Raw genomic sequence first — 19,974 nt, 5'->3', positions numbered from 1 at the left:
GCTAAAATATTTTCATGTGGTCACCCGTTTAGTTATATGATCATACAGTTTGTCACACAAATGGCAATACAACAACAATCACAATTATTGTCACCTTCATATAATCATATCACGTGGAAATTAGTCAGTTGAGTCACCGAAACCCGATGAGCCGTCCTCCCACATGGCCCATCCACTCACATGTGCACTAGGGAGCCAATCCCCCATTCTGGCTGACCGGTATAATCCTCACACTGCCGGTCCTCTGATTATTTTTCCAGTCTCTCTCTCTCTCTCTTTTTTTTTTAATATCGACAGGCGGCATCCCGGTCGTCTCCCTCAAATCTAGATCATCAGGTGCACACAACATGAGGCCACCCTGCGGCAGCGATCAAATCTAGATCATCAGGTGCGCCCAAAGAGGCTACTCCGTGGTTTCCATATAATCCATATTATCAGGTGCACACGGGGGCGCCGATCTAGCATTTACCCGGCCAAATTTCATATCATATTCAGGATCCATATCACATATACCATTCTCACAAAACCATGGTGACCCACTTCATCCCAATTCCACACAAACAAGGCACAACAATATCACATCACAGGTAATCAAGCAATATTTAATATCAACAAATAGTGCATCACAATATGGCAATAATGCATGATAACATTTAACCGTGAATGCATGAATGCAGGCGGATTATGCGAATTATCTAACACTACTCACAGTTCTTTACTGTCCTTTAAAGGACTAGCTTTATTTTTGCACGCTTCCAACATTTGTCTTCACCTTTGGAGACTTTATAAACATCTAACATGATAAGAAAATTCTACATAAGAGGTCTAATTCGAGAAACGTATTTTTACCTTACTTATTAGTTTTAGTTACTACTCGCTTTATTTTTGCACGCTTCCAACATTTGTCTTCACCTTTGGAGACTTTATAAACATCTAAAATGATAAGAAAATTCTACATAAGAGGTCTAATTCGAGAAACGTATTTTTACCTTACTTATTAGTTTTAGTTACTACTCGCTTTACTTATATATATATATATATATATATATATATATATATATATATATATATATATATATATATATATATATATATATATATATATATAGTTTCCCTATTTATTTATTTATTCTAATTTACACCCTTTTTAATAAATCTTCTAATTATAGTAATAATAATAATCATTAAGAATACGATTCGTTTAAGTAGTATTTTATCATAAGAATAATAATAATAATAATAATACCAATTAAATTTTACTTGATATTAACCTACAATCATACTTCTATAATACCATTAATTACCTGTTTATACTATAAATTATAATTCCTCCTATTTATATTTCTTGAGATTCTGTATATTAACTTATATAATTATTAGCTAGAATTCTTATTTCAATATCAATCTTATAACTAATATTCAAGAACTATATTTAGCAATGTTCAATTTAATTCACTTAAATACTCAATTAATTCATTAATTAATTAGTTTGGGATTTATACCAAAAATCGCAATTTGAGTCTTAGAGCGTACCGATCGAAAATCGGATTTTGTCTTTGTGATCCGCGCGGAGAGGAGAGCATTTTGTCTCTTGAAGCCTTGCCGGAGTGTCGCCGGCAGGTCGCCGGGCCACCGCCGTGCACGGCGGTCGGAGAAGCAACCTTTGCCCAGAAATTCGCCACGATTATACCATTCAACTCGAAATTCACCAAGGATTCCATTTCTAGTGTTAATTTAGTGAGATCGGTCCTCTAATTGGCCGGATCGGGCTTGGCAGTGGTCTAACGCCACTTTCATCGTTGTCGCCAAATCCAGAGCAAGCGACTACAACTCACCCTTGTTCAACGCTCGTCATCGATGGAGGAGGTGACTGGAGCTGATCGCCGGGGAATCGAGCTGGAGACGCAATACGATTTCCGTCCATGAGCTCGCAAGCCTTCTGCGACTACTGGGTACATAGGAACGAAAGAGAGACAGAGGATCGGAACCGCTGCAGCGAGAAGGTGATGGCGAGGAAGCGAGCTTAATCGGCTCCGGTGGCTAGAACGGGAAGGGAAGGAGGAGAAGGAGGAAGTCGCACGATCCAAGGGAAGGAGAATAAGAGAAAAGAGAGAAAAAAAGAGAGAAGGCGATTCTAGAGGGTTCTGGGCCATTCCGGTTCGATTTGAATCGGTTTGGTCTAAATCAACAGGTTAGCCCAACTTTACTTGGTTTACAAGATTTTCATCTAGTTTACAGATCCGGTTTGGTTTATTATTAATGTAATTAGGTTCTATAACATTTCTTCCATTTACACAATATTAATATTAATAATCATGATATTCGATTTTTTTTTAAGATAATTAATTCATATAGTAAACACACTCACATTTACATATTTAAAATACATTAATAGTTAAGGCTCCATATTCATTCTTGAAAATATCTAAAGGTTCTCAACCCGGTAATTCCGATAATGTGTTTTAGGCTTAAGCCCAACTTGCAATTTAGGCCCAGATTGTAATTGCTCAATACTTACAGCCCATTTCATCAAAAATTTGGATTTTTGATTTATTAAAAATTCAAAAATTTTGAAAATAAAAATTCAGAGTATCACAATCTCCCCCCTTAAGACAATTCATCCTCGAATTGAAATCTAGTAAGAAGGAATATGAAGAACACATAGTCGATATTCAAGGTCGTACGAATTACTTCAAGTACTGAGTGACAACTCAAGGGCGAAAAACACTGATCGAGGAAAAGAAGCAAGTGAGGTGTTCTAATTGTACCTTTTCCCCCAAAAATTTTGTTCTAGTGTTCGGTATCAACCACCTATAAGTTTATAAGAAATTCAGTCCTATTACCTTAATCTCCACTACTATCCTCATACAACTACCGATATTCTTAGAAAATCTTTCTCTAAATAAAATTCTTACAATTAACTGAGTTTTACAATACAATGCATAACATATATTTTTCCCCAAGATTATTTAATTTACAAATTTAACTTTATTACTGAAATAATCTGAATTTTTATTTTCAAAAATTATCCAATTTAATTTAATGAACCGACAGCCTGGAAATTAATTTCAATATTTTAATGCGAATACTGTGATAAGCCAAACCGAAAACCGATTGAAAAAATCCAAAAACCAATTGAAAACCAAAGATTTGGGCCGAATCGAACTGAATCAAATTGAATCGAACCGGTTCGACCCAAACCATCTAGAAACTTCCTCCTCTCTATATTCAGCGCTCACCCCTCATCTCTCACACGCCTCCAGTTAGCCATCGGCGACCCATAACCTCCCCAGCCACCGCCTCCCTACTCCTCTTCCTCCTCTTTTTCTTTCCTTCTTTCTTTTCTTTTCTTTTCTTTTCCTTCTTTCCCTTCTTCCCTGCGTCTGCGTCGAGCTCAGCCAGCATCAGCAGAGACGCAAGCCACCTCCACAAGCTCAGCCAGTCGCACCACCTCCATCACACGCCAGCATCGTCTCTCTGCTCCTCCGCGCGCCACAGCCAGTAGCTCTGCTCTCTGCCAGATCGCGTAGCGCACGGCAGCAGCACGATCTCCACCTTGTCGCGCCACCACCGTTGCCCTGCTGCTCCGCCACTGCTCTGCCACAACAGATCGCGCCTCTACCGACGTCACAACAGCTTTGCCGCTGCTCCAGTGCATCTACGACCACCGCTTCACAGTTCCAGCGTGTGTACTTCGATCCGACACGCGTAAGAATTCCCGATCTAGCGAAAATTCGACAAAAGATTATATTTTGGGGTAACCAAATTAATGTTAATAATTTTAGTTAATTGCATTAATTTTATTATTGTAGTTAATTATTTTAGTTAATTTAATTTAGTCATTGTGAGTAGTTAAATTAAGTTAATTTAATTTTCAGTATTGATTTATAATATAAGTGTTGATTCAATTAAAATCCTTTGATTAATTTGTTGAGGAATTTTGATATGAAATGAGGAATTGAGAATTAAAGGTAATGTTGATATTGGTATTAAGATGGAGGTTGGGAAAATTAAATTGATTGATTGCCTGATGGATGGGCTGTGTGGTTTGGAGTTATTAGATAAATTGTTGCTATTTTAACATGTGGATAGTCCAATTTTTAGGGGAGATGGTGCCGAAATTTTGGTAGAAAATAAAATAAATTTTGGTAGGAAATAAAATAGATTTCAGAAGAAAATAAATAAAATAGAGTTCGGTATTAAAATAAAAATTTATTACAGAAAAGAAATTAAATATCGAGATTAAATTACGTAGAAAAATTTAGAATATGAAATAAAATTCTTAGAGTGGTAAAGAAACATTTTGGTCTGATTGAATTATTCTTTTTTGGTGTCATTCTTACTTTGCTTAGATCGCTCGAGTCCATCTAGTGCTCCTCCTGGACAGAATCAAAGCTAGAACTTCGCTCTCCATCACTGTGGGTAATAATAAATAATGCAGATTAACATGCATTTGCATAGCATTTTTTTTTACAAACCTTATATATACTTTTATATTAAACTCATATTTATTTTATATTGTATAATTGTATATTTGGATGGATTTGGTGTAATACATTGAAAGAATTGTTTGATTAATTGTGCTGTGAATATATTGTGCCTTGTTTGTGTGGAATTGGGATGAAGTGGGTCACCATGGGTTTGTGAGACCGTTACCGTTATATGGATCCTGATTATGATTAGCCGGGTAAATGGGAGATCGGCGCCCCCGTGTGCACCTACCGTTACTGTTAACCACACGTTGGCTTCTTTTATTGGGCGTACCTGATAATCTAGATTTGATAGCAGCCCTCAAGGTGGCCTCCTGTTGGCATATAAAAAAAAAAAGAGAGAGAGAGACTGGAAAAAAAATATATATATAATCAGAGGACCGGTCGTGTGAGGATTATACCAGTCAGCCAGAATGGGGGATTGGCTCCCTGGTGCACATGTGAGTGGATAGGCCATGTGGGAGGACGGCTCATCGGGTTTAGGCGACTCCACTCACTAATTTCCACGTGATGTGATTATTTGAAGGTGATATTGTTTGTGGGTACTGATATGATGCCATATGATTGACTGTTGTGTGTACATTCAGTATTCCAGGGTGCATATGTGTGACTGTTTGTGATGTGTATTATTTATTATTATTCACTGAGTTGCAAAACTCACCCCCCCAAACAAATCTCCCAGGTACTAGGAAGTTGCCGGTTCGACTGAAGCTCTGCACTCTTCTTCGCAGAGTCATAAATGTAAAAGTTATATTCCTGTTATTTAATTTGGATTGTATAAATTATTTTTTTTATCTGATTATTAGTGAACTCCGTAGTTATAGGGTTGTGTATTAATATTGGACTTATTGTTAGCACTACACTATAAATTGAATATTATGTAATTAGCTGCAGGTGAACCAATAAGCCCATAATGTGATTATAATTTATTGTGAATAGGCCCTGGTTATATATTATGTGTTATTTGAGATTGGGCCAAATGTTTGTATATGGGTTTACTGTTTTGATGAAATTGGAAAAGATAGGTAGACAGATTGGATAATTTAGGCTTACTACAGGCCTCGGGAGCCTTAAGCTTACCTGGGCCTTAGTGCCGGTCCGGTCCGGTCCACGGAAATGGGTCGTGACAATTACACATCCCTTCATGAAAACCAATCGTATCATTTACAAAAAGCAAAACAAATTGAAATTACATTTCTATATAATAAGAATTAACTCACTTTACTGGCATATATTATTATGAAAGCTCTACTAAATCAAAAGTTTAAAAATTATTGTCTAATTCGAAATTTCAAGAAAATCGTATTTGTAATTTCCGTTGTCTATAGTTTCATAAGCCATCCCTGCACTATTAAATAGTTTATTTACTCAGGGCATCCCCGCACTATTAGTTATCTTACTCTATAGGGATCTCCACACTTTCTATTTAATCATCGTACTTACGTCTAACACTTATTCCTTAATTATCTTAACATGTATCATTAAAAGTTGACTTTCATAATAACTTCTCATTTTACTTATGTTGCTTATTAATTCATCTTAAGGATATTGAAGCATACTTATTAAGTTTTCTTCCACTTAGTTTCTTTATACTACGAATCATGATTTTTCACGGCTTATCCGATCACTATCGTTTTCAACCTAATATTTATTATTTCAATAACAGTTCTTAAGTCCTGACCTAACGCTGCTGTCTTACAATTCCGACATCACACCAAGTACGTAGACATCACTAACTCAATTTCTTTCACCCAACTCTGCGTCACCTAAAAAATTTATTCGTTTCCATATGAAAGTTCTGTTTATAACTTAATTATGAAATAATAGCAAGGTCCCACTCCACATTTATAATACATAAGCTAATTGTTTATTTTTCCATCTAAGTCTTAAAATATAGTATCAATTTATCTATCTCATCCTTTCTTATTTATGTCTAGCAAGGTATTTATAATTTCCTTAAATTTATCCATTTAATCTTATCGACTCTAGTTTCTCAGGTTAGCACAAGGCCACCTGGTGTTATTATCTCAACCTCAACTAATCTCAACCTCAACTAATATAAACTAATAATTGTACATTTCACTAATTTAATAACTATTCTCGGACTTTCCTCTTGAAGTTTAATTGTTTAATAAATTTATGGGTTGTTTACATCTATTATTGTTATCATTTTTAGATAGCCCCCTAATCAATTTAAGTCAAAGCATTGTCTCACAGAAGGATCAACTTCGAATATTCTTTTTTTTTACCGACAACCATCCTATCAGGATTTAAATTTATTAATTTTAATATTTATCGAAGAGCCCGAAAAAATTAATTGTCCCATATTTAAATTGTATTGTATTAATATATCTTTTAACTTCGAAATATCCCCTAGAGTTGAATAATTTTCTTTTGATCTCGTGAATTTCCTGAAAGTTTAAATTTACATATCAAGTCTCTTTAATTCTAATTTGTCACAATTCATTATAGTCTAAAACGCATAGTACTAAAAATTTTAGTTCTTACTGTATCAATCTCTAAGTTTTATTGATTTGTATCTCTTATTCTTGAGAAAATTTCTATCTCTCATAATATAACTTTTTATCAAATGGGTCTACTAAGGACTTATGAGCAATTTAAGAGTCTTCATTTACTAATATTTTCGATATACATTGTTTCACCAATATAAATAATTAGATTAATCATTTAGTCAAAAATTCAACTAATCAGTTGACAACTATAGTCTAGGTTGACCATTCTATGGGTAACTGACTATAAAAAATTTTCAAAATCATTTTCCCTTTCCACTAAAAAACATCCGCATGTCACTCATACAAAATTTTGAAATTCTTTGAATAGAAATTTGCATTTAACTTTTATTTCATTTTAAGACCCATATCAATTGCAGTATAAAAATATTTTCATCAAAGATTGAAAAACAATACCCATTGTATTTTCTAAAACCTTTTGGTATTTCACAAAAATGAATTGTCTATCTCCAGGAGGACAATCCTCAAATCATCTAGTTCCAGTCTATTGTTACATATTTCAGCTCTAAATGATCCCCTTAAACTAAGAACATTCTATTCTCCATTAGTACTGTTCCTTTCACTATTACTAGTCTATTAAGTAAATTGGTCCACACTTTAAATTTTTCCAAAAGTTATTTTTATTTTATAATTATTTTATTTATTTAGTTATTTATTTTATCATCATTTTTTTTATATACATATTTCTTACATCTGAATTTTACTTCTTTCCCAATTTGTTTCTAATTCTTTATTCTAGCATTTCACAGTAGATAAATTAACTGACCGTATTATCATCATCAGCTCTTTTTTTTTTTACTATTTAACATCCCCTAGTTTTCTCCAAGTTCTTTAGATTTTTGATTCATTTTAATCTTTCTTTTATCCTCCATGTCTCCTCATTTAAGTGTTATCCGTAAAAGAGTTTAATTATGGGTACATGAATCTATGGCGTTCTTAAGGTCATTACTTCTTAGATTTCCTTATTCTAATTTTTCAATCTCTACTTAATCATGATGAGTTATCGACCTCATCCTCTTCCAATTTTTTATTAAATTTTTTTTTATTTAGCACCTCAATCTACTTTCGTACTTGATTCTTTAAAGCAGATTTTATATAAGTTTTCTTATACTTAACTTAGATTAATAAATAGTATTAGTCCTTTCTACATAAATAACTCCCTACCAAGATACATCAAATTCCTTTAATTTATTAAGTTTTCCTACAACATCCACGATCCTTTCCTCATTCATTCCTTTAATTTTTTTTTTAGATTATACCAACTATCCCTCACATACACACTAGTTACATAAGTCTATTAACGATTCAATCTAATTGCTCATTTTATTATAATAGATTCATAATTATTTCATGGCTTGTAATTACTTCTATTAACTATTAGTCAATCTTTTCCATATTAATCAAATTTTAACTTCACAACTTTTGCCCAATTATTTACTAACCACTTTTAATTCTATATTAAAACACCCAAAATCTTACCCTTCATACTAATTATGCAAAGGAAGTTTTACCCGCTTCTTTATTATGTTCCGTTATTCTGCCTCACCTCAATATGTCCTACTCAGTTAACATTATTTTCTTCATATTTAATCACATAATTAATTTACCTTTGTCTTTTATTTAACTTTAATTACTCTATTTAAATTATATATGTTGAGATTCACCTCAATCAATAACTTTTATTGTACTTCGACACAATTTATCATTTATACGTCTGACTATATTTTATTATTCCAATAAATCTCTATTCTCCTTAATATTCTACTTAAGCAATTTACAAATGTTCGCTTTTTACATTCATGAGTTTCACCTTGGTAAATTAAGGATCTCTTATCTAGTATGATTATTCGTTCTAGATCCTCCTTTTCTAACCCTTGTAAATTACAATTTTCCACTTTTTAATCCCTACCAGTAACATTTCTAGAATTTGATCTCTTATTAATTTATCACTATTAATTTCTATAGGCATAATTTAGTCCTCGGGGTAGACAATATGATAAAAATTAAATCAAACATGCAAATATTGTAAATAATTTAAAATTCTAAAATCAAATAAATTTTTGACATGCCGACAAAACAATAAAACCAAACAATTAATTGCAACTTCAAAACAATTTCCAAAAACATTTTTCTCAAATCATAGTTCAATTAAATTCACTTTCGTATTGTCTTTAAAACTCCAAATTCTTTTCTAAACCATTTCAAATAATTTTTGAAGCAGTGTTTCTTGTCGAATCATGGTGTACTGGGTGATCAGGCCATTACACCAATTTCCAACTGATCTTCTGCTTCAAATTAGATGGAGGGGATTTAGGAAAACTCAAAATGTTTATTTTATAAACGTCAGTTACCCGAACCTTTTTATGATTTACTATTATTTATGTACCTTAATTCTCATCCTAAGTTTCATATAGATTTCCTTCCATTCTCGTGCACGATGCGTCCACCGGCACTAAAACGGAATTCAATCCAGACTACACCTCCTTTGTTGGTTACGGCCGATCCCAACATAGGAGCCCTATATTCAATTTCCTACGTTCCGCAATTGATTCCTAAGGCCCAACTTATGCTCTGATACCAACTTTGTCACAACCCATTTCCATGGACCGGACCGGCACTAGGACCTAAGTGGGCTTAAGGCCCCCGAAGCCCGTAGTAAGCCTGTATTACTTAAAACTCGCATTCTATTTCCAATTGTGGATTCAGGCCTAATAATTTGTTTCACAAATCTATCTAAAGTACAATCCAAATAATAAATGTCTATACTCTATTTATTTATTTACAACTCAGTTGGAATACAATTGCGGAACTCTACTCCGTAATTCACTATCCTTTGCATTTACATATTCAATACAATGATTATTACTCCTATCAATCTGTATCTCGTTCGTTCGATTGGACTCCAGGATTCTTCTTTCCATCTATTACCTGGGGAGGGTTGGAGGGGGGGGGGGGGTGAGTACTAAACTCAGTGAGTAGGATTAGATAACTCTCTCACCCCACACAATCATACAAATGCTAAAATATTTTCATGTGGTCACCCGTTTAGTTATATGATCATGCAGTTTGTCACACAAATGGCAATACAACAGCAATCACAGTTATTGTCACATTCATATAATCATATCACGTGGAAATTAGTCAGTGGAGTCACCGAAACCCGATGAGCCGTCCTCCCACATGGCCCATCCACTCACATGTGCACCAGGGAGCCAATCCCCCATTATGGTTGACCGGTATAATCCTCACACTGTCGGTCCTTTGATTATTTTTCCAGTCTCTCTCTCTCTTTTTTTTTTTTTAAACCGACAGGCGGCATCCCGGTCGTCTCCCTCAAATCTAGATCATCAGGCGCACACAACAGGAGGCCACCCTGCGGGCAGCGATCAAATCTAGATCATCAGGTGTGCCCAAAGAGGCTACTCTGCGGTTTCCATATAATCCATATTATCAGGTGCACACGGGGGCATCGATCTCCCATTTACGCGGCCAAATTTCATATCATATTCAGGATCCATATCACATATACCATTCTCAAAAACCCATGGTGACCCACTTCATCCCAATTCCACACAAACAAGGCACAACAATATCACATCACAGGTAATCAAGCAATATTTAATATCAACAAATAGTGCATCACAATATGGCAATAATGCATTATAACATTTAGCCGTGAATGCATGAATGCAGGCGGATGATGCGAATTATCTAACACTACTCACAGTTCTTTACTGTCCTTTAAAGGACTAGCTTTATTTTTACACGCTTCCAACATTTGTCTTCACCTTTGGGGACTTTATAAACATCTAACATAATAAGAGAATTCTACATAAGAGGTCTAATTCGAGAAACGTATTTTTACCTTACTTATTAGTTTTGGTTACTACTCCCTTTACTTATCTATATATATATATAGTTTCCCTATTTATTTATTTATTCTAATTTATACCCTTTTTAATAAATCGTCTAACTATAGTAATAATAATAATCATTAAGAATACGATTCGTTTAAGTAGGATTTTATCATGAGAATAATAATAATAATAATAATAATAATAATAATAATAATAATAATAATACCAATTAAATTTTACTTGATATTAACCTACAATCATACTTCTATAATGCCATTAATTACCTGTTTATACTATAAATTATAATTCCTCCTATTTATATTTCTTGAGATTCTGTATATTCGCTTATATAATTATTAGCTAGAATTCTTATTTCAATATCAATCTCATAACTAATATTCAAGAACTATATTTAGCAATGTTCAATTTAATTCACTTAAATACTCAATTAATTCATTAATTAATTAGTTCGGGATTTATACCAAAAATCGCAATTTGAGTCTTAGAGCGTACCGATCGAAAATCGGATTTTATCTTCGTGATCCGCGCGGAGAGGAGAGCATTCTGCCTCTTGAAGCCTCACCGGAGTGTTGCCGGCCGGTCGCCGGGCCGTCTCCGCCGCCGCCGTGCACGGCTGTCGAAAAAGCAACCTTTGCCTAGAAATTCGCCACGATTATACCATTCAACTCAAAATTCACCAAGGATTCCATTTCTAGTGTTAATTTAGTGAGATTGGTCCTCTAATTGGCCGGATCGGGCTTGGCAGTGGTCTAACGCCACTTTCGTCGTCGCCGCCAAATCCAGAGCAAGCGACTGCAGCTCACCCTTGTTCAATGCTCGTCATCGATGGAGGAGGTGACTAGAGCTGATTGCCGGGGAATCGAGCTGGAGACGCAATGTGATTTCTGTCCACGAGCTAGCGAGCCTTCTGCGACTACTGGGTACACAGGAACGAAAGAAAGACAAAGGATTGGAACTGCTGCAGTGAGAAGGTGATGGCGAGGAAGCGAGCTTAATCGGCTCCGGCGGCTGGAACAGGAAGGGAAGGAGGAGAAGGAGGAAGTCGCGTGATCCAGGGGAAGGAGAAGAAGAGAAAAGAGACAAAAAACGAGAGAAGGTGATTCTAGAGGGTTCTGGGCCATTCCGGTTTGATTCGAATCGGTTTGGTCTAAATTAATAGGTTAGCCCGACTTTACTTGGTTTACAAGATTTTCATCTGGTTTACTGATCCGGTTTGGTTTATTATTAATGTAGTTAGGTTCTATAACATTTCTTCTATTTACTCAATATTAATATTAATAATCATGATATTCGATTTTTTTTAAGATAATTAATTCATATAGTAACCACACTCACATTTACATATTTAAAATACATTAATAGTTAAGGCTCCATATTCATTCTTGAAAATATCTAAAGGTTCTCAACCCAGTAATTCCGATCATGTGTTTTAGGCTTAAGCCCAACTTGCAATTTAGGCTCAGATTGTAATTGCTCGGTACTTACATCCCATCTCATCAAAAATTTGGATTTTCGATTTATTAAAAATTCAAAAGTTTTGAAAATAAAAATTCGGGGTATCACACTATCTAATATATTAGTATTTCTTTTCATTTTATTTTGTATAGTTTTCTTTCTAATAATATTCAAACTTATGATCGTTTAAAATAAAATTTAGATTTAATCTCTCAAATTTATAATAGTTGATAGATCTTGAGTGTTTTTGCTACCTCTTAGTGGGGTTATTAATTTCTCTCCTTTCATTGGGTTATTCCTCATTATTGATGAATTTTTATGTGGATCTTTTATTTCTCTAGCAGTTTGAAATACAATATGGATTGTTGGTTACTTATGGTTGGACACTTCACATCTTCAAGTTTAGATAAGTTTCTTTTACCAATGGAGTCTGGTAGTGCGATCTGTTCCTCAATTATAGTTTGGTATATTAAATTCTTCTGCGGTGTTAATTGTAACAAGTTTCAGAAAAAAAACAACATTCGGGACAATATTATGGAATGTTTATTTTGTCGTCTTATTTGAAAATTGACCAGTTTTCATCCGGAAAATTAACCTCATCTGCCAAGATTAAAAACATCTCCAAGTAGAATATTTTAATTTTTTGTATTTGTATTTCTTATTCCTATAGAAATTAATATATATATATATATAAAGTATGCAGATTTTTCCTTTGATGTTGCCATGTAGGATTCAATTAATAACATGTGTAATGCCTTAATTATTTATCTTTATATTTATTTAAAATAAATTATTTTATGATTATTTATTAATTGAATTAAACCCTCTTAAATGTAATTGATTAATATAACATTAGAGAATTAATAGCATATTAAGTAATAATTTATACAAATTTTAATGATATAGATAAATTAAATAATTTATTAATTTTAATGATATGGGTAGCGATTATTTTATATTAGAAAATCAAAAAATATTTTCTTATTAAATTAAATTATGTTAACATTAATTGATTAATCATAATGTTAGAGAATTATAACATGATAAGTTGATGTTTTATACAAATTTTAATTATTTAAAAATAAATTATTTATTCATGAATTTTATAGTGAGTTAATTATTTTTTAGATTAATTCTAAAATAAATCAAATAAATGAATTTTACGACCTTTCATTTTACTTCTTTTTTTTATTATTTATCTCTCTAAATTTCAATATTTTTAATCCATATTCCCGAATACATGTCTAGCTACTAATTTTTACTCCAATAATTAAAAATAACACCTTTTTTTTACTATTGATATATCTTTATAATATTTTTAATAGCATAATAAAACTATATATATATATATATATATATATATATATATATATATATATATATTCTTTTAATTTTAGTTTACTTTACTTTTTTTTTAAACTGTGCATAGCACGAGGGATATTGCTAGTATTATAATATACTCAATTTATATTTATTATTAATGAATTGTTAAGTTTTGAAAACAAAATTATAGTAATATTATAATTTATTAGTATTATACACATCCTATCTCCAACACTATTTATAATTCCCTTATAAACCCTTGTTATCACCTAATGCGATTATGTTTATATATGCGTATATAGTATCATAGATATCAATTTTTCTATTGTGGGTTCTAAACTTTAATTATTTTAGCATATAAATCAGATTTTGTGATTAGGTGAACTTTGCAAACGTCTCGTTCCTCCAAAATAATCCACAATTATACGTTGTTCCAAATATGGTACTCCCTCCGTTCTTTTCATATAAGAACAACCAATTTTTCCCTAAGCTTAAGAAAGTAGTTTAACTAACTTTTTTTGCCTTTTTTTTTCTAATTTACCCCTAATATCTCATTTATTTCTCATCTAATATCAATGTATGATTTAAATTCTATTTCAATCTTCAATGAGGCTTTAACTACTTTGTTGGAATGAAGAGAATAAAGACAGTTGTAAAAAATAAAGTTTATGCTCTAAGTTGAAGAGGAAAATTCGTTTTTTGATCCTTTTATTTAGGAAACTTGTGTGGAAATATAAAAATTTGTGCTCATTTAACTTTTCAACTGCCTTTTATTATTGAAGACATATTTTAAATGTCGCGCAATTTTTCAAATATTTGAGCAAAGTCAGTAGGGATTCTTTTCATTGTGGTCAACCTAAAAATTTTGTGGCTTTTTTTATTCAAACTCTATTTTAATCGGCATCCAAGTCACCCATATGAATACTTTTTTTTTTAACCAAAATTGATGTAAAAAATCAAATCTCCAAAATTTCTTCATATTAAATGTTCATCTATACCTTTGTCTGCCACTATCTTGAGAATCTCCCATAGTAAAAGCTTCACAAACAACTAAAATAAGAATAAAATAGACTTTTCACATTTGCATTATTCCCAAAGTTATCAAATTAGGCAAAATTTTCTATATAAAAAGAACACCCAAAATAGAAATTTTTTCTAAATAGAAAGAACAAAGGCAGTATATGATTTTGATATATTTACTTCTTTGCCAGCCTAATGATGAGAAAATATTATTAATTATTTGTAAAGTATGAAAAAATGATAGTGGGTGCACTTATCTGTGGATGCTAATTAATTAATCTAATGCAAATGGCTTTTTCTCTCTCAATCTCAAAATTATTGACTTTGTTTATCAATGAAACATCTAATTAAGAGAGGCATTAGAGAATCTAAACAAATCTATCATTCTCTGAAACTATGAATTTATACCAGTTTTGAGTCATTCCATTTTGAAATTAAATGGAAATTAAAATTACAAATCGAATTGAAAAATTGAAATCGGTTGAATCGAAGTGGATGGACTTAAAATTAAATCAAATATGTGGATTCATATTTTTAAAAAAAATTACAAAGAATGGGTTATAACCTGATAGAAAATTAACTACAATTGAATTTCTATTAGTTTGATTATTATTTAGAAATTTCACAAACTAAAACCAATTCTAAATCAAACCTATGGCCAGCATTAGAATAATTTTCCAACCAAATAATTATCTTCCCTTCCTTTTGATTCTATTTTTTTTTTTATTAGAGTTTCTAAACAAAGATTGCAAATGATGAGAGATGATGGGTGGCAATCCTTAATTGATGAAGTTTCTTTGTTTTGTGAGAAACATAGTATTACCATTCCCAATATGGATGATAATTTTGCGGTTCGAGGAAGGTCAAGACGTAATGCACAACAAAGTGACTCTTTGTTGCTTGTTTGTATGGCATGCTTCAATCCAAAGTGACTCTTTCCAAGCTTTTAATAAGCAAAAATTAATTTGGCTTGCTAAATTTTATCCTTATGATTTTTCTAAAATGGAGCTTATTGTTACTCTTGGTAATCAACTTCACAATTATATTATTGGTAAGAGATCCGATGATGAATTTTTAAATCTACAAAGGATTAGTGATCTTGCCAAAAAATTGGTTGAATCAAAAAAAGATTTTGTATATACTATTTACTTGTGAAATTAGTTTTGGTTTTGCCAATTTCTACTACTTCAGTTGAAAGAGTATTCTCAACAATGAAGATAGTGAAAAATTGATTACGTAATCGAATGGGAGATACTTAGATGAATGATTGCTTGATCACATATGTTGAGAAAGATATCTTCAATAGTATTAACAACGAGAAGATTTTACAATGATATCAAAATATGAAGACTCGCAAAGAACAATTGCGGTAATTTGCTCATAAGAAGAATTGGACAATAGTATTTTTATTTTGATTCATGTTCTAAAATCCTTCTAGTAAAAATGAATAATATGATGAATGTAATCTTCTTTGCTTCAATTTGTGTTTTGTTAGTTTTTTACGGAGAATATGAACATTATAAAGATACTATGACATCTCAATAATACAAGAAAACTTTCAACTATCTGATAAATATTAATGGTTTATTTATTGGTTGTTGTTTATATGTCTTCATATTTGTCTTTTTTGTGTGGTATTAAATTATATATTGTATGATTTGTTTTCTTGTAGACTTGCACAGTTACACTATTATTGTTATTTAATCGGTGTGTATACACAAGTCTAGAAATTAATAATATGGTACGAGGCTTCAAAACATATAAGGTAGGCCTTTGTTTCGTATTTAAATGACTTACAAATTAGTTTTCTATTATTTTTAGATTTTTATAGTTTAATACCTGTACGCTATACAAGCAGTTTAATATTCACAGGTATCCACCCTGCTTCTACCCTATATTGGATTAAGATTCTATTAAAATTTTAAAAGATTTTGAAACGGAAAAATGCTCAATTTGCCTTGAGCTTGCATCTAATAATTAATTCACCATTTTTCGCCTTTTTCGCCAAAAAAACTCACTAACTTGCAAAATTGGATCAAAAGTAAGCTTGAGTCTGTGCGTGGGCAAATCACAGCACAAGAGGTGTGTGAAAGGAGTATTCTTAACTCTATTTTCTTGAAAATATTTTTTAAATGTCTTTTCTTCAAAAAGAAAAGGAATAAAAAAATAAATAAAAATCAAGGCCTTATATGCTCTCTCTCCCTCTCAAGGTAAAATGGTTCTCTTAGCGGATGGTCCTCAAGATTCAATCTCCGAGTGGGACTGAGGATTCTCAAAGCAAGCACAACATTGGATTCATTTACGGCATCACCCACTGAAAGAAGCTTCCATGAAGACGAAAACACTAAAGAATGCAAGTCTTTGCCTTCAAATGCACCACCAAGATCTAACAAATAGTTTTTGGTAAGTTGGATTCAACTTCTCAAAGTGTAAGATTAATTCAGTGACAAGAAGAGATTCTATTCAAAATCCTTTTTTTGCATTTTTCTAATTGTATTATTGTGTTTGACAAATTATAGATGATGGTGATGATGATGAGATGGTACAAAGTTTGAATTTTGTTGTGTTTCTTTGAATAATTGGAGAAAAAACAAATTATGAATATCATTGAAACAAGAGAATTGGATTATTAGAGTCTGTTTAGTGCTAGTGACATGCAAAGCTATGGATAAAGGAAGTCTTGAGAGAGAGAAGGGCACGTTTTCTGAAATCACCAATGTCCGACATTAGGGGCAAGACTCCTGGTTGTACCAATCCAAGCAACTTCAATGAAAAGATAGAGGTTTTTTCAAAGATTTGATAGAAACAAATCTTTAGGTGCACATGGAGAATTTAAGCTGGTGTAAGTGGTATGGGGTTTGTTATTTGACAAGGCTAATAGATTAACATACAGCGAAAGAGAACGAGCAGACTTAGGAATGCGTAGGGGTTTTTCTTGATTTTTTGGGACTTTTCAAATTTTAATCATTTTGTTAAAATAAAAATTTTGAGATTGACTGTGTGCTCTTTACTACCCGACCCAAAAGAATGAGTAATTTGATCTAATTGTTGCAAGTCAATGAGTTTTTTTTGGCTAAAAAGGTGAAAATGGGTAACTGAATATTGGGTGCAAGTTAAGGACGCAATTTGAGCATTTTCCCCAACGTTGAAATCTTTGGGTTGGAGAATAGACGTGTCATCGAATCTTATATTTACATTTAGCACTCTAAAATTCAATAAAATCAATAATTTTATAAAATTCTTCCAAATCAACAATTTTTAAAATATCAAATTTGTATGGATTTTTAAAAAGTTATAATTAAATACCATCAGATTTTTATGGTTTTAAGAGTCTGAATTGAATACCATAAAATTTTAATATTTTAATAGATGCCAAAAAAAAATTTAGATTGAAAACCATTAAAATTTTAAAATCTAATAGAGTCTTATTCCAATAAGCAGAATTGTAAAATTTTAAAATTGTGAAGTTTTACACATTATAAAAAATGATATTTTAAATAATAATTAATCGTTTAATTCATAAATATTAAAAATTATTATTTTTGATAAAAAAATTCAGCTTTTAATTATTTGGTGTAAATTTTAGGTTATATTTATAAAAAAAATGGGGTAATTTTCAATGAAAGAACCTCAACTATAGGGGTGATCACTTAACGAGATACCATCTTCAATTTGTATCATAAAAATACCTAAATTCCCCAATTTGTAACAGTAAAACGCCTTTTGCCGTAATTGAGAAATTCCAATGGCCGGATTGCCACGTATTTAATGCGTGGCATTTTTATTTAATGAAAAAACCCTTTTATTTTCCAGGTCAGCCATTTTCTCTCTCCTCTATCTATGCACACTCTCTCTCTCTCTCTCTGTTGGCTTTTTATAATAGATATCTGTCTCTATCTCTATCTCGCGTTCTCTCGCTTTCTCTTTGTAGTTGTCTTCCTTGTAGCTTCTAAACCCTAAATCGATAAACACTGCCATATTAGACTTTGAAATTTCATTTCTTAACTATGAGCTATCTGAGTGAATCGATTATAAGTAAGCGAGACGAAGTGCTGCGAAGAGATTGCCGGTGTGGGGTAGCGGCAATGTTGAAGATAGCTTGGACGAGCACTAACGCAGGAAAGAGATTTTGGGGTTGTTGCAATTATGGGGTGACGATAATATTTTAGATTTAGGCTTTGTTTTTTTTATATTGTTATTTTTTTTTTCTTTCCAATACTCTTGTTTTGCTTTGCTGTGTTTTAGACAGTATGGCATTGTCATTACCATGAGTGGGCAGACCCTGTTCCTAATGAAAGATCAAGAAGAATTTTTGTGTTTTGCTGAGGAAGATTGAGAAGATTGAAAAAGAGAAGAAAATGAGGCATAGAAAGGCTGTGTGGTCTGTATTGGGCTTGTTGTCTGTGTGTTTGTGGTTTTGGCTTTATGCAGGGATTGTGGAACTGGAACTTGTAGTTGCAATTAGGCTTTTGTACTGTATATTATTAAGCTTAAACCATGCTTTTAATGAAAGCTTTGATGATTTTGGACCATGAATTTGTGAAGTGTTTATCTTTATTTACATTGGTAATGAAAGCATATTTGATTCATGTATTGAGAACATAATTTGTAAAATTGTTCCTTTTGGCCATATGTTGATACTGAGAATATAACTGACATACATAAAGAAGAGATAGAAAACTAAAGAATACAAGTTGCCGGAAATTGATTGAAGAATATAGTATAATCAGACAATGATTATGAACTGAAATTCATTAAAATGATAAAAAATGATCATAAACTGAAATTCAACAATATAGTATAAAGATGATATTACAACTTGCAAAGATAATGATCAACAATGATCATGAACTGAAATTCATTAAAAGTAAAACTGAGATTACAAAAAAGTGTGTATTGTTTAACATATTGAATTACACTTGAAAAAAAAAAAAAAGCCTATTACATGATTCAGCATTGAAGCTGCACCTAATTGCTAGCAGATTCACTGTTGAAGCACAAAAAGAATGTATCATGTTCTTAAGCTTTATCTTGTTAAGAAAAAGCAATCAAAAGGCTCCCAAAAATTTCACCAAAAAGATCCTACTAACTCAGACAAAAAATCTGCCAAATACTTCATCAAAATCTCCCAAAAATTTCAGACAAATCTCCTAAAAACTGCATAAAAAGAACTTCAAAATATAAAAAAAGATTCTTATAATGCAAAAGGGTCTCTACTTCCATCTTGGTCTTGTACTAACATCCTTTCTTTTAGGCCTTGTGTTCTACACTGACTTG

At 32.1% G+C, this 19,974-nt stretch overlaps 2 long non-coding RNA genes across 3 annotated transcripts; both read left to right on the top strand.

The window, feature by feature from the left end:
• Positions 1–3,266: 3,266 nt before the first annotated feature.
• Positions 3,267–5,441, top strand: LOC105645152 (uncharacterized). Of its 2 annotated transcripts, none has more exons than XR_016320181.1 (3): positions 3,267–3,708; positions 4,353–4,418; positions 5,173–5,441. It is a non-coding gene; the product is annotated as an uncharacterized LOC105645152 (long non-coding RNA). The 2 variants fall into 2 exon arrangements; XR_005179243.2 differs by having other exon boundaries at positions 3,267–3,757.
• Positions 5,442–18,567: 13,126 nt separating this feature from the next.
• LOC149497760 (uncharacterized) lies at positions 18,568–19,286 on the top strand. The gene is made up of 2 exons (XR_016320168.1): positions 18,568–18,848; positions 18,943–19,286. It is a non-coding gene; the product is annotated as an uncharacterized LOC149497760 (long non-coding RNA).
• Positions 19,287–19,974: the final 688 nt, after the last annotated feature.

Source organism: Jatropha curcas, chromosome 3, assembly GCF_041381405.1.
Source record: "Jatropha curcas cultivar XTBG-Jc1 chromosome 3, XTBG_Jcur_1.0, whole genome shotgun sequence".
In the NCBI taxonomy this organism is placed as follows: Eukaryota; Viridiplantae; Streptophyta; class Magnoliopsida; order Malpighiales; family Euphorbiaceae; genus Jatropha; species Jatropha curcas.
This window is presented reverse-complemented; position numbering and strand designations above follow the sequence as displayed.